Below are 15126 nucleotides of genomic sequence, written 5' to 3'. Positions count from 1 at the left end.
AAACACTGCGATCCTCTTCTTTTCTGTTTTCTCTACAACCCATTATTGTCTCATAATTTTTTCCTCAAATTAAGGCTGATACTTCATAGTAGTAGGCACCTTGAGCGACTAGAGCTTCTGCAGTTAGCTGAATTCGAGCCAAATAGTTTTGAGGGGGATTGCACTCAGCGCGTCTGAGGCCAACTGAACAGCTACTTGACTTAGAAGCAACAGCTCTGGTAACGAAAACTGACAACATCCGGAAAAGCGACCTGCTACCCATATGTCCCTTCATATATGCGTCCAGCGACGCCTGTAGTTTCAGAATGACACAGCGGTCGGTCGATACTCCAGGGACCTCCGCTGCCTGATCGGTTTAATTTTGAGGCACTATGGGGAACTAGGTGGTCTTTGCAAAGAACTGATCACCAAGCCGGACGCCTTTTAGTTGTGAATCAGTGTTGCCTGAGGTTATCCAGTGAAGACGTAAGTCTTTTTAACCCTGTTGCCGAAAGGCAGGCGCATTCATAGTCCTCTTTGACTACAACACCAGATGAGCATCCATTTTTAATTTTGGTGAGGCCCCATTACAGACTAGGATGAATGTTGATCTACAAATGACATCTAGCAAGATTTGAATCACGCATATGAAGTATCAGGATACTTTCCTAACATTTGTAAATCTACGGGTAGTCTCCAGCACTGTGGGAAAAGGTGTTTACAATCCTTGAAGGATTAGAGCTAAAGTAGAGGGTGTGCCATGAATAGAGTCGATTCGAGAACATTTTACACACAAGCGGTATAGTATTTGGCGTTCCCTCTCTCCCCCTCCATTTTCTGCAGAAGCGACATATCATTGCTCCCATCCCCTCTCATCATACCAAGTTGCAGTGCTTTGTGCTCCTGGTAAGAACTTTAAAAATAAGTCTGAATTTAGGAAGTGTGAAAATGGGCTGATTCTGCTACTAATTATGATGCACCCTGCGTACACATTTTTCTCTAGCTGCACCTCTGGCACACGGTCACTTTGTCACCCCAAGCACCTGCTTGTGACACTTGGGTCTTAATCTGGCCTGGCCATGAAAAAGCTATTTCACAGCATACTTGAATTACAGCCTCAGCCAACAGTGAGCACGAATATGGGTCAGGTGGTCCATTGGTGTCAGAAGGAGTGGGTTATTAAAGAACTGACAGATGCATAGCCATGCTGAGATTTTCTATGGGGCGGTGCAGGTCGGTGTGGACAGCAGCTAACACTATTTGATGCGGCGCTCTTGGTATTGGATGGCATGGCGGCTGAGGTTATTCTGCATCCGCGTGGGTGTCCCATGTAATTGCCTCAGTCGGCTGCTGTGGACGACCGGTTTCCAGGAGCTTTAGTCCGGAACCACGCCTCTACTACGGTCTCAGGTTCGAATCCTGCCTCAGGCATGGATGTGTGTGCTGTCCTTAGGTTCGTTAGGTTTAAGTAGTTCTAAGTGTATGGGACTGATGGCCTCAGATGTTAAATCGTATAGTGCTTAGAACCATTTCAACCATTTTTTAATTGCCTCAGAGACAGCAGTTAAGTGCAGGCGAATCAGGGAGAACCGATAGAGGTACTCAAAGTACCCTCCGCCGCACGCCGTCAGGTGGCTTGCGGAGTATGAATGTAGCTGTAGATGTAGAATTGAACTTCTGGTACCACGTCTTGTAGTATCCTGCAGCGGGTAGCCATGGGATGTGGCTGACAGGTTTGCACTGCATCGCCAGGAGCCAGGCATTGGTGCAACAGCCGAAGTTGTTTGATAGGTGTGGCCGACCCATTAAGCGGCAGTGGTTGTACAGTTGTATGTGATGGAGAATATGCGACCACTGGTTGGCACGAGGCACCTAGGTGGGACAACAGAATTTGAATCCACTGGGGAAAGCGAACTTATTCTGGAACAAGCTCAACAGTGCCATCTGGAGTCGGAGCAGATAGCATGAAGGCAGCAATGCAGTGGTGATCAACACTGGGTATGGTCTCCTATTAATGTGGGACATCTTTTGGCAAGAGCATCGGATGGTGTTGATGCCGTACATCCCGAGGATGTGGCAGCTGAGAGACAGGAAGCGTTTTCAGATAAGGATTTGTGTTATTACCAGTGGATATCTGTTGCATACGAGTGACTTATAAAACTGTTCAAACGGCTCTGAGCACTATGGGACTCAACTGCTGTGATCATTAGTCCCCTACAACTTAGAACTACTTAAACCTAACCAACCTAAGGACATCACACACACCCATGCCCGAGGCAGGATTCGAACCTGCGACCGTAGCTGTCGCACGGTTCCGGACTGTGCGCCTAGAACCGCGAGACCACCGCGGCCGGGTATTCTGAGTCTGTTCTGGAATAAGTGTACTGTCACCATTCTGAATTTATAAAATGGCTGCGTTGCTATTTGGAATGAAATTTGAGGAGCAGTACCATATATAAGTGTATTGTGTTTCAATGAAACACTATGAGGCCGTCTGGGTCTGGATACTGTAGAAGCGTGAATTATCTGATAAATTATACTTTAGTGATAAGTTTTTGGTTCAAGTTGCCTTTTGTTTAAATGGCTAAAGTGCCTCTAGGCACTATGGAACTTAACATGTGAGGTGATCAGTCCCCTAGACTTAGAACTACTTAAACCTAACTAACCTAAGGACATCACACACATCCGAGGCAGGATTCGAACCTGTGACAGAAGCAGCAGTGCGGTCCCGGACTGAAGCGCCTAGAACCACTCGGTCACAGCGGCCGGCTTGCTTTTTGTGATTTGATAATTGAGGTACCTTCCATATTTGTGCGACTGTAGACTGTGTACGTTTCCTGTGTTTGCTTAAGGTGTTAATCGTATTTGAGTGTACTTGTGTTACGTTGAAGACTAGTATGTGCTTTTCCATGTAGAACTGGATACGTCTTCTGTAAATTTGCGAACTGTGGGGTGAAATCTTATATCTGAATATCTATGTGAATCAGATTAAGAATATCTGATTGTCTATTCATGTGTGCCCCATTAAAGTTTTTATTAGACTGATATCCAGAAAGTCAGCACCGTCAACAACTCCAGACAGGACGTTCATTTTTACATGACATGTACATTAGTATGTTCTGCAGAAATACTTAGCATTTCAGTCACCTCGGTTCACTATGTGTCATATTGCGTCGTAGGCAAAAGGTCCGACATAGATGTGTGATGGCATAGCCACATATAAGACGCGAATGGCGTCCTGTGCTATAGCCATCGATGCTGTGTTCACCTGGTTGTAAGGTTCATCTGTGGTGGCTAACGGTGCACAAGATCTGACAGAGCAGAGCAATCACCTATTCTAAGTAACCGACACATGAGGTCATTCGATTTTAAAATTCGAAAGCACTTTCATTTCACGAAAATTGGCATTAAACTTCATTAAATGAATCCGTAGCAACGTAAGAGATTTAATAAAACTGTCGACAAATATCTGTTTAGTTTCTCTGTAGGGCTACTAGTACACGTGAAATTAATCTCAATGGGCCTTAATTTGTTGTAGCGCATCATGATACCGAAGGAAAACGTAGAGTTTCAGATCGCTTCGGTATCCAATACCAATCGAAAGTTAAGGGTCGCGTAACCGCTAACTGGTATCACCAACGTATGATGAGTCAAGTCAGAGTTCAACACATGGCAAAAAATTTAAAGTCTTCACACTCGACTCCGCAGATATGCTGCACAAAAACCTCTCTCTCTATTATCTAATTAACCGTCACGTCTGCGGCTGCGACTCGGGGAAAAGACCCTGCAACACGGGCGCGTCTCTCTTATAGAGCATTGCAGATCATTGCAGATCACATACTGGCCTGTTCGCCACGACTAAAATTACTTTTACAATAACGATTCATATTTAGTTAATAAAACACTAAAATTCCTCATGTATAAGGTCAGTCCTGTTTATTGCAGTCATTTTCCGCCTACAAACTACATCCTATTTCTTTATTTCCATTTTACTGACCGAAGAGCTATTTTCACATAAAAATAAAGTGGGAGGTTATCTGAAACTGTCTTTCAACGGAAATTCATCTGGTGCTACAACCGTTTGGGACCTTTTTGGAAGTGCGATCAAAAATGGTTCAAATAGCTCTGAGCACTATGGGACTCATCTTCTGAGGTCATTAGTCCCCTACAACTTAGAACTAGTTAAACCTAACCATCCTAAGGACATCATACACATCCATGCCAGAGGCAGGATTCGAACCTGCGACCGTAGTGGTCTCGCGGTTCCAGACTGCAGCGCCTAGAACAGCATGACCACTTCGGCCAGCCGTAGTACGGTCAATTTTACAAACAACTCACCATGCGTGACCTGGCCCATCACTTGTTTTACGATACCACTCATTAACAGCCAAAGAAACTGCTCGTGTACTCGCTGACGGGTTCTCTTCGACGTGAAGCAGTACGGCCTCTTTCAGTCCGGGTGTGCGGCGTCTCCTTAGAGCTCAATGGTCACACCTGCTGACGCTTGATAACTGTGACGAAAAGGATATGCGATGGCGTCGTACGTTGTGGGGAAAGATCTTGATAAAGGTAACGAACACCTCTTCAATTGCCACGACCTTTGCCATTCAGAAGGATCATGTATTTTCTGCAAAAGTGTACTCAGTCATATTCCTCTGACACTTGCAGAGACGTGGATGAGACTCAAATCAGGTCAGACGGATAGGACAGGCGTCAAAGTCATCAGCCAATTCGACGTTATCAGTCCCCAGCAGGGCTACTCTATTGCATACTTTCCTAGCACACTTGTTTTCAAACGGCTCACGCACGGAAACGGTACGTTTCCAGACATGGTTTCCCATTTAAAAAATTATGTCGTCACTCACCTCTGCAACTCTTATAAGTGTGCAACATCGATTTCCAATCACCCTGTACATGCACCATTCTTACATAACTCTATTAAACACATTGAGTATTGCAAAATAACTATGACAGGAAATAAGTAACGGATGCGTCTACACAGAGCCAACTTCGTAATACATGTTGATATGGTATATTTCGTATTTGGCTTAATCTATTTAACTACAAAATTGTTTGTTGCTTCTAATTTATTTATGTGGATGAAGCCCGACCAACAGGTACTACATGCATTGATCGAAAATGATAGTGCATTGAGAATAGCCAGTTTCAAGCTGAAATCTAGATCTGCCAATAAAATTTAAAATGGACGATTGATAGCTGAAATCTATTATTTACAATTTATTTAGTATATTAAAGCGTGGCGCCCACAGCCTGTAGTACAAACAAGTATACCTCGTTTGAGTTCATAGTACATCAGGTTCTCATACAGTTAATTACTTAAGGAAATTAGCATAAAACGCATTTATTAATATTGCTATGACTTGCTTTGTTCTTGGAGTATAAAAATCAGCAAAAGTCTCATCTCATGGACGTACTCAGTTGGGTTATGAAATTAACGTTTCATTATTGAATTGTGTGACACTAAATGCCCGTAATTGTTCCGTAGACATATTTTACTTCAGTGAACACTCTTGCCATTATACCCCTTCACATGCACTACATGTTCTGTGTCTCTTACGTCCTGCCTGTTCCTTGGTAGCCAGGAGCTATGGACTGTACGATCACCAGCCGTTCTGAAAGGTTTGAAATTGTATCTCCTGCACGCTTCGTCATCGTCTGTTATGTTACAAGTGTCTGGCCCAAAAAAAATGTCCAGGGTTTCACTCTGCACGGAGTCTTCACACACCACGGTGGAAAAACACTTGCCCGAGTCTATGCCGCCAGTGATCGTACTGAAAAGTTCCCTTCATACTAACCAATCACGACTCTAGGGGCAGACGATGTAAGCGCCAAAAATACTTTGGAAAAATGAAAGTAGTGACAGTAACATCAACATGGACATCTTTCATCACTACTCACACATGAAGGAAGACACTCACGACGTTGTCCCCTCCCCGAATTTCTGCACCGTACAGCTCACATCTTGAAATTTACCAAAATACGTAAGTATATTATCTAATTTTAATTAGCGGTGTCTACAAGCATACCTATGACGTTCCAAGCCAGACAATTGAACAGTACAACCAAGGCATCAGCCGTAAATTTTAGTGACGATTCCTATTACTAAATAGTTGTGCCCTGATCCTGTAGGTTAGCTACTATGCAAATACATATCGGGTTACCCAATAAGCTGTAGAAGTTGTTAGTCCACCTGTACCTCATCTACCGTATCTGGGGTATTACGGGACAGCATTTCTCCCTACAATGAAGAGCAAAAGAAATTAGTACACCTTCCTAATACCACGCAGAAACCCCGTGAGAACGCAGAAGTCCTGCAACATGACGTGGCATGGACTCGACTAATGCTGGAGGGAATCAGTGTTGGAGGGAATTGACACCATGAATCCGGCAGGGCTGTCCATAAATCTGTAAGAGTATGAGGGGGTGGAGATCTCTTCTAACCAGCACTTTGCAAGGCATCCCAAATATGCTTAATAATGTTGATGTCTGGAGAGTTTGGCGGACAGCGGAAGAGTTTAAACTCAGAAGAGCGTTCCTAGAGCCACTCTGTAGCAATTCTATACGTATGAGGAGTCACATTGTTCTGCTGAAATTGTCCAAGCGCCTCAGAATGCACAATGGACATGAATGGATGCAGGTGATGAGACCGGATGATTAGGTACGTGTTACCTATCAGAGTCGTATCTAGACATATCAGGAGTCCCATGTCACTCCAACTGCACACGCCCCATACCATTCAGAGCCTCCACCAACTCCCCTGCTGACATCCAGTGTCCATGGACTCATGAGGTTGTCTCCATACCCGAACATGTCCATCAGCTCGATACAATTTCAAACGAGACTCGTTCGACCAGGCAAGACGATTCCAGTCGTCAACAGTCCATTGTCAGTTTTGACGGGCCCTGGCGAGGCGAAAAGCTTTGTCTCGTGCAGTCATCAATGATACACGAATGGTCCTTCTGCTCGGAAAGCGCATATCGATGATGTTTCGTTGAATGGCTCTCATGCTGACACATGTTGATGGCTCAGCATTAAGATCTGCAGCAATTTGCAAAAGTGTTGCACTTCTGTCATGTTAAACGATTCTCTTTAACGGATTCCTGATATTCACGGTACACTCCTGAAGTGGTCGTACGGGAAAATTCCGACTTCATCGCTACCTTGGAGTTGTTGTGTCCCATCGCTCGACCATCGACTTTAGCAGCACGTTCAAACTCACTTAAATCTTGAAAATCTGCCATTGTGACAGCAGTCGTCCATCTGACAACTGCCCCAGACACTTGTTGTCCTGTATTGGCGTTGCCGACCGCAGAGCAGTATCCTACCTGTTTACATATCTCTGTATTTGAATGTGCTTGCTTATACCTTCATAGAGCTCGAACAGAAAGGTTTAGGTGTTCGTTTTTCCCGCGCGCTGTTCGGGAGTGGAATGGAAGAGAGGTAGTATGATTGTGGTTCGATGAACCCTCTGCCAAGCACTTAAATGTGAATTGCAGAACTATCATGTAGATGTAGATGTGGATGTAGATGTAGAACATTAAGGACACTGTCCATTGTGACGCTGGATGCCGCCTTGGGGCGTTGCGGGTAAGTGGAGCAGATATGGACGAGGGTTCGCCACAGCGAAGATATGCAAATGGGGAAATCCATTGAGATAAGTGACTATGACAAAGAGCAGGTTGTTATTACGCAGAGCCTGTGAACTAGGATGTCGTAAACGGCAAAGTTGGTATAATGTTCATGTGCTACCCTCGTGAGCATCTGCGGAAAGAGGCAGAAGGAGAGTGAAACTGCCTCTAGGTGCTAAACGGTTGGAAATCCACGACTCTTCTGTGTTGTACCCCCCCTTCCACGACTCTTCACAGAAAATGGGCTTCGGAAGCTTGTCTGGTCTGTGAAGTAGGGCAGATGGTGATCTGTTGCATCTCTGCCGAAGGAGCACAATGCTTGTAAACGCACTAGTGTTTCCGAGCACACCACACCAATCATTGTACGTTGTTGAACATAGAGCTCCGCAGTATGCCACCCCTCCTGCCGGGATGGCCGAGCGGTTCTAGGTGCTACAGTCCGGAACCGCGTGACCGCTACGGTCGCAGGTTCAAATACTGCCTCGGGCATGGATGTGTGTGATGTCCTTCGGCTAGTTAGGTTTGAGTAGTTCTAAGTTCTAGGGGACTGATGACCTCAGAAGTTAAGGTCCCATAGTGCTCAGAGCCATTTTGAACCATTCCACCCCTACGTGTTCATGTGTGGGCCCAACGGCATGGTCAAGTAGGTTTGCATCGAGCACGGGACCATAGGCGTTTCGGCTCTTCGGCAGAATCCCATTTTTGCTACACTAGGTCGTTGGTCGCCTCCACAGGCTCCATCACCTAGGTGAACGGCGGCTCGAAACGTACAGCGCACACGGACGCAGACTGGTGGCGATAAAATTATGCTGTGGGAGTCATTCTCCTGCATTTGCAAGGAACCTGTGGTAGCAATCAAAAACATGCTGACAGCTGCGAGACACCTGTATCCCTTGATTAGCGATATCATGTTTCAACACTACAATTGTCCGCATCTCGGAGCAAGAACTGAGGTACAGAAGAGCATTACAATGAACTCACGTTGATGTCTCGGCTACCAGATTCGCCTGATGTAAGTCCTATGGAACCTATCCGGGTCGCTATAGGGCGCCATCACCGCGTACGCAAATCAGCGGCCTGCTATTTACGTGAATTACAAGACCTGTGCGTAGACGTCGAATGCCACATAGGCCTGTTGCTACAAACCTACCAACAAACTATCGAATCCCCGAGTCACTGAATCAGTAACGTGGTGCGTTCCAATGACGCACAGACAAGCTATTAAACAAGTGGTCACAATGTATTTGCTCATCAGTGTATACACTGGTTGGCTATAATTAAAGTGCAGCTACTCGCAGAGTTACATTGTGGGCTGTAATTATCGTATGACCGCGAAACTTGGTAATTATTCTACTGCTTTAATGCGGAACCGATTTACGCTGAAAAAAAGAAAAAAATAGTTTCAGTTAGCGGTTGCAAATCTGGCGCTGTGAATATAAGAAAGACGTATGATACTTTTCCATATGCAGCAGATGAGGAACGCGATGTGGCCACAGAACGTCAGAGGACTGAGAAACGCATAATGTTGACTTTACAGGTATCAATAACCGCCACTCAAGCAATTTGTTGAATACGAACACTGGAGGCGTCGACGAGATGTTCCACGGCGCCAGATTTGCACCTAACGACGAAAACTGGAACTGTTTTCTTTTTTTTCCAATGCAGATCGATTCCGCATTATCGAATTATCATATATACCAATACTTGTTACAATACGATAATTAGAGCCCGCACTGGACCACCAATATTAGCTGTACTTTAATCGTGAGTAGCCGACATCAATTACATCATCCGTGGAGGACCACTTGACCACTTGGCACCAGTTCTACAGACCCACATACAGCTCCAGAACGGACAATGAGATCTTTTCGGACAGTGACTAGTGTCTGTGGCGACCTTATTTCTGTTGCTTTGATTTAGCTCTGCTCATGTTTACACCTGTGTGCTAAGGTGATTTCTTTGTATTGGCATTAAATTATCACATAATCGTGGAGTAGTTATTAGGTGAATGTGTTGCGGTGATACTATATGCTACGTCTAACGCAGTTCTCTCCGAAAAATGTTGTTAGTAAGCCGACGATTACATGTATGTCAACGGGGACATAACCGTGAACAGTTTCCACATATGATCATTTCCGGAAGTTCTTAACTGAATGAAAAAATTAATAGGCCTCATATAAAGTGACTCGACAAATATGTAGAAACTGCGCAGGAAATGCATGCTTGAACATAAACGCAAGTCCTGGCGAAGCCTGCAGGTTGCATTGTTTTTATTTGACCACTAACATCACATATGTAATGTGCTCCGCACGTTACAAATGTCAGTCCTCGTCAGAACAGTTTCCTGTTTAGCTGTGAGCGCGTTATGTCGGAGCCCGGTGAATTCAATCTTGGGAAATGTATTGATGCTTGTGGGGTCGGTCTTCTGTAACCAACGTCGCCGAAATAATTGGTGTTTCAATTGGCTCCGTATCGAAGAGTTGTACAGCATGCAGGGGAACATCGTCCTCTAAATCCCAACGCGGACGGAAGTGTGTGCCGACTGATCATGACAGGCTGTCATTGAAGACGATTGCGACAATACAAAAGAAAGCAGCAGCTGCAAAAGTCGCTGCAGACCTGAATGACGCACCTCCGAACGCTTTCAGCACAAAAACAACGCAAAGGGGTCTTCATAAGCAGCTAAATTCAGCGTGAACTGGCATTCGCAATCCACACATCAGCGATGCTAATGGCCGTAACAGGCAAACATGACGTCGAACCTATAAAACCTAAACTAGGGAGCAATGGGATAATATCATCTGGTCGGATGAGTCTTATTTCAAACGGTCTCCAACTTCTGCTTCAGTTTATATACCAAGAGTGAAAGTTGGGATGCTTTGTTCAGTAATATCGTCGTATTCCATGGGCCCCATGTCTACTCTGCAAGTTATCATCTCTTCCAAGGATTACGTGAACATTTTGGCTCATCAGGTCCATCTCGTAGAACAATGTCTGTTCCCCAGTGGTAGTGCTGGGCTCCAAGACGACACACTTGTTCACACAGTTCGCCTTGTCCAGGACTCGTGTTTCGTTTGGTGAGTACGAGGATGAAGCGTCGCATCTCCCCTGGCCACTACAGTCAGCAGATATCAGTATTATTGAGTCTTTGCTGTCTAGTTGGACGGGAGGTTCCTTGATGACTATCCACCCTAAATCATAGTTACCTGAACTTTCCACTATTTTGCAGGAAGAAGGGTATAAGATTCCCACGAAAATCACACAGGACCTGTATTTATACATTCCGAGACGACTGGAAGCTGTTTTAAATGCCATCAGTTTTTTTACACCTTATTAGGCATAGTAACATGGAATGTATTGGCATTTCCAATATTTTTGTCCATGCCTTGTATGTTAACGGTGACAGTCTCAGGAACATTATACAGAAACATTTTTTTCACTTTCAGGAAGTCTTATTTGCTGACAGGAGTCAATATGAAGTTCTTAGACGACCAAATAAACTGACAGCCTTCAGTTTTCCAAGTGCTGGTAGATCATGCCAGCAGTTAATTTTACTACCTTGGGAATAAAAGCAAAGCTTGTCGTAAGCAGCAATGAAAACGGCATAATTTTTGCAAAATATTTTCATCAATTCTTAAATGCCAACAACCAGTCCATAAGCTGGAATTGTCACTCACGGAACACTAGAGGAACAGTCTCCTCTGACTGTTAGAGAAACTGAGGTAGTGATTAAGATCTTAAAAAAATGAACCTAAGGAAGGAAATTAAATTACAGCGGAACTTTTAAGTGGTACACTCTTGATCCACCTTCGTTATCTGTGTCTTAATTAATTACACGTGACAAGCCACACCCCTCTCCTCCATTTCATCTTCACCCTTACTGTCCCATCTCCAGCTCGGTCTAGTATTTTAGCTATCATTATAATGAGTTATCAAACGGCAATGAAGCAGCAGCCATTAAAATGAAACAGCCGATCAAAATCTTTCATTATGAAAACAGGAGTACGAGTAGTTAGCTGAAAAAATTCAAAGAGCGAAAAAAATCCATGATGGTGGAACTAACTCAGTTGTACTTTTATATGTCCATCCCTCCCTCACTCCCGCCTCCCTTCCTTTTCCAGCCAGTACTGGCATAGCGCTAAAACGAAACAGGGAATCAGAGGACAGTATTGTAGTTGGTATTAGAATGAAATTACAGTCGACCCTAGAGTACCAATCCTAACTGTGCTCTAAAGAATCCAGATGTTCTCGATTTTTGTACCATATTCAAAAGTATTTATGAAAAAGGGCATATGTGCAGTATTTACACATAAAAAATATGTCAGCTACACACACACACACACACACACATGCACACACACACACACAGCACACACACACACAAACACACACACACACACACACACACACACACACACACACACACACAAACAAACAAACAGACAAACACTCAATATGTTTATACCACGCATTTGCAGATTATGAAGCAGTACTAAAGGAAGTGCAAAGTTCCATTTCTGCGCTATAGATAGTGTAATGTGCAATAAACCTTCAAATTAATTATTTAACACATCTAAATCGTTCCATGGTCATTTTCAAGTGTCACACTTTCCAAGTGAAAAGTCTGCAAAGATATTCGGCAGTACAAGAAATGCAATTTTTATAGCTAATGACACAATGTTATTTCTCTCAAATAAGACATTTTCTCATTTAAATTGTCATATGGTGCTTGTCAAATGTCACAGTCTTCTTGCCATATGTAAAAAATTAGATGGCCCATCCGAAAAGGTGAAAGAAAAAGAGGCCGATAGTATTTGGAAAGATGAACACCTACAGCACTTCACATCGTAAAAATATATTCGGATTGCGTAAAAAAGCTACAGATCAGGGACGATTATATGAAAGGGAAAGGGAAAAATTTGATTTGTTGTAAGAGTGCTTCAATGATCTAAATGAGATCGAATATAATTCCCCCGACTGACTAATTATAGAGAAGTGTTTCAATTTTTGGATCAATATGAAGAAGTCAGGATAACAGACATGGATTGAATTCGGAAAAGTGCTGCTGAGATCGTAAGAGATCGGTTTGGTCATATCCGAGCCTGACACAAATACTTGAGAAACTTCATTGGAAGGAGGACGTCGTACTTCTCAAGAAACACCGTGTGATAAATGTAGAGATCAGTATTTGAAGAAGAATTAATAAGAAATGTACTGTCATCATTCTATGGCTCATGTACGGATCTTGAGAATAGGTAGGCAAGGTTAGGTGCGGTTCACAGGGATTTAGGTAGTCAGTTTTCCACTATCGGTAAACAAGCAGAATAGGACAAAAAATTGATAACACTGGAATTAAGTGCCCTCCACGACGCATTGTACGGTGCATTGCTGTATAAATATATTTTGGTGTAAGGAGTAAGTTTTAGTGCATAGGCGGTCGTGACCATCACACCAATCATTCGCATCTGAAATGCGCTAGGAGTGGTCAAGATATTTTCCCTTTATGCACATACACTGAATCACCTATGAAGGTTGGGCTGAACAAAATATTTTCGCATTCGGAAGAGAAAGTTGGAGACTGAAATTTCGTAAATGGATCGCACCGCGACGAAAAACGTCTTTGCTTTAATGATTTCCATCCCAACTCGCGTATCATATCTTCCACACTCTCTCCCTTATTACGTGATAATACAAAACGAGCTGCCCTTTTTCGCACCCTTTCGATGTCCTCCGTCAATCCCACCTGGTAAGGATCCCACACCGCCCAGCAATATTCTAACAGAGGACGAACGAGTGTAGTGTAATGTGTCTCTTTAGTTGACTTGTGTCCTGCCAATGAAACGCAACCTTTGTCTCGCCTTCCCCGCAATATTATCTATGAGGTATTTCCACTGAAATTGTTCGTAATTTTAACACCCAGGTACTTAGTTGAATTGACAGCCTTGAGAATTGTACTATTTATCGATTAATCGAATTCCAACGGATTTCTTTTGGAACTCACCTGGATCACCTCACACTTTTCGTTATTTACACCATACAGCAATCTTTTCTAAATCGCTTTGGAACTGATACTGGTCTTCGGATGACCTTACTAGACGGTAAATTACAGCATCATCTGCGAAAAACGTAAGAGAACTGATCAGATTGTCACCCAGGTCATTTATATAGATCAGGAACAGCAGAGGTCCCAGGAAGCTTCCCTGGGGAACACCTGATATCACTTCAGTTTTACTTGATGATTCGCCGCCTATTACTACGAACTGCGACCTTCCTGACAGGAAATCACGAATCCAGTCGCACAACTGAGACTGGCTCACCAGTGCGCAGTGACGAAAGAAAAGATCATGACCCCAAGATAAAGCTGTGCGACGTAAACGGAAGTTGGTCGGCATGTTTCTACATAAAAAAATATGTCTTTTCTAATTTCGCGCCAGTCGCGTAAGGGAGTATTTAGTAGCACCACTGTGAGGATGCATGGCAGGTTCGCTTCAAATACCCGCTATAACGGAAGCGAGGGTTCGTTACCTTTCAGACTGGACGTGGGGAGGTGATGTTAGCCAAGAAAGGTGAAAAATACGCCATTATCAGTGCCTCAACGAGTTTGAATGAGACGGTGCAATATCGATACGAGGTGATGGACGAACGTCAGAAAGACCAGGCACGAATGTAGCTACTGTACAATATGACTGCTGGCAGCGATTGCCACTTGAATTTATGGTCGCAAGAAGATGGTCTCTGGACAGCCACGTGACACTGCCGATAGGAGAGACCATCGTGTTCTGCGTGTGTGTGCGGTACATCGTACTGCACCTGCAGCAACAATTTGAACAGCATTGGGCACCACCGTGACACGGTGAACTGTCAAAAACTAATTACTTCAAAGACATCTCCGTGCCAGACGCCACGTAGCGTGCATTTCGTTGGCCACAAATCGCCGCCATTTGCGACTTCAGTGGTGTCTAGCGAGAGCTCACTGGAGGGCAGGGTGGAGGTCAGTTGTGTTTTCCGATGAAAGTTGGTTCAATCTTGAAGCCAGTGATAGCCGTCTGTAGGTTAGGAGGAGGCCAGACAACCTGTCTGTGCACGCTGGATACACTGCACCTTCACCTGGAGCTTATGTGGTGGCTGGTATTGTATTTCGTACTGCTATATGACTGCTGGTTGGCTGTATGCCGGTTCTTAATATATTTTTTATTTATACTGAACCTGTGTGACCATCTCCTCGCGTTACCTTAGAGAATTGTTCTCGACTTTGCGTCCTGGCTGCTAATATACCAGACCCATAAGAAATGGTGACTATATTGTGACCCTTATTTGATTAACTTGAAAAACAAATTAATTATTTTTGAAATGTGCTCAACGGAAACTGGTGCGAGTTTATCTACGATAACACGTTCTGGTGTGGTTGAACTCAAATCCGTCACTATAGCAGCTGGTAGCCTATCTAAATTCACATTGCAGATTATTTCTGTCTTTCATTAACTTTACAAAATCGAAC

Source organism: Schistocerca gregaria, chromosome 2, assembly GCF_023897955.1.
Source record: "Schistocerca gregaria isolate iqSchGreg1 chromosome 2, iqSchGreg1.2, whole genome shotgun sequence".
In the NCBI taxonomy this organism is placed as follows: Eukaryota; Metazoa; Arthropoda; class Insecta; order Orthoptera; family Acrididae; genus Schistocerca; species Schistocerca gregaria.
The sequence above is the reverse complement of the archived record's forward strand: the minus strand, read 5'-3'. Positions refer to the sequence as shown.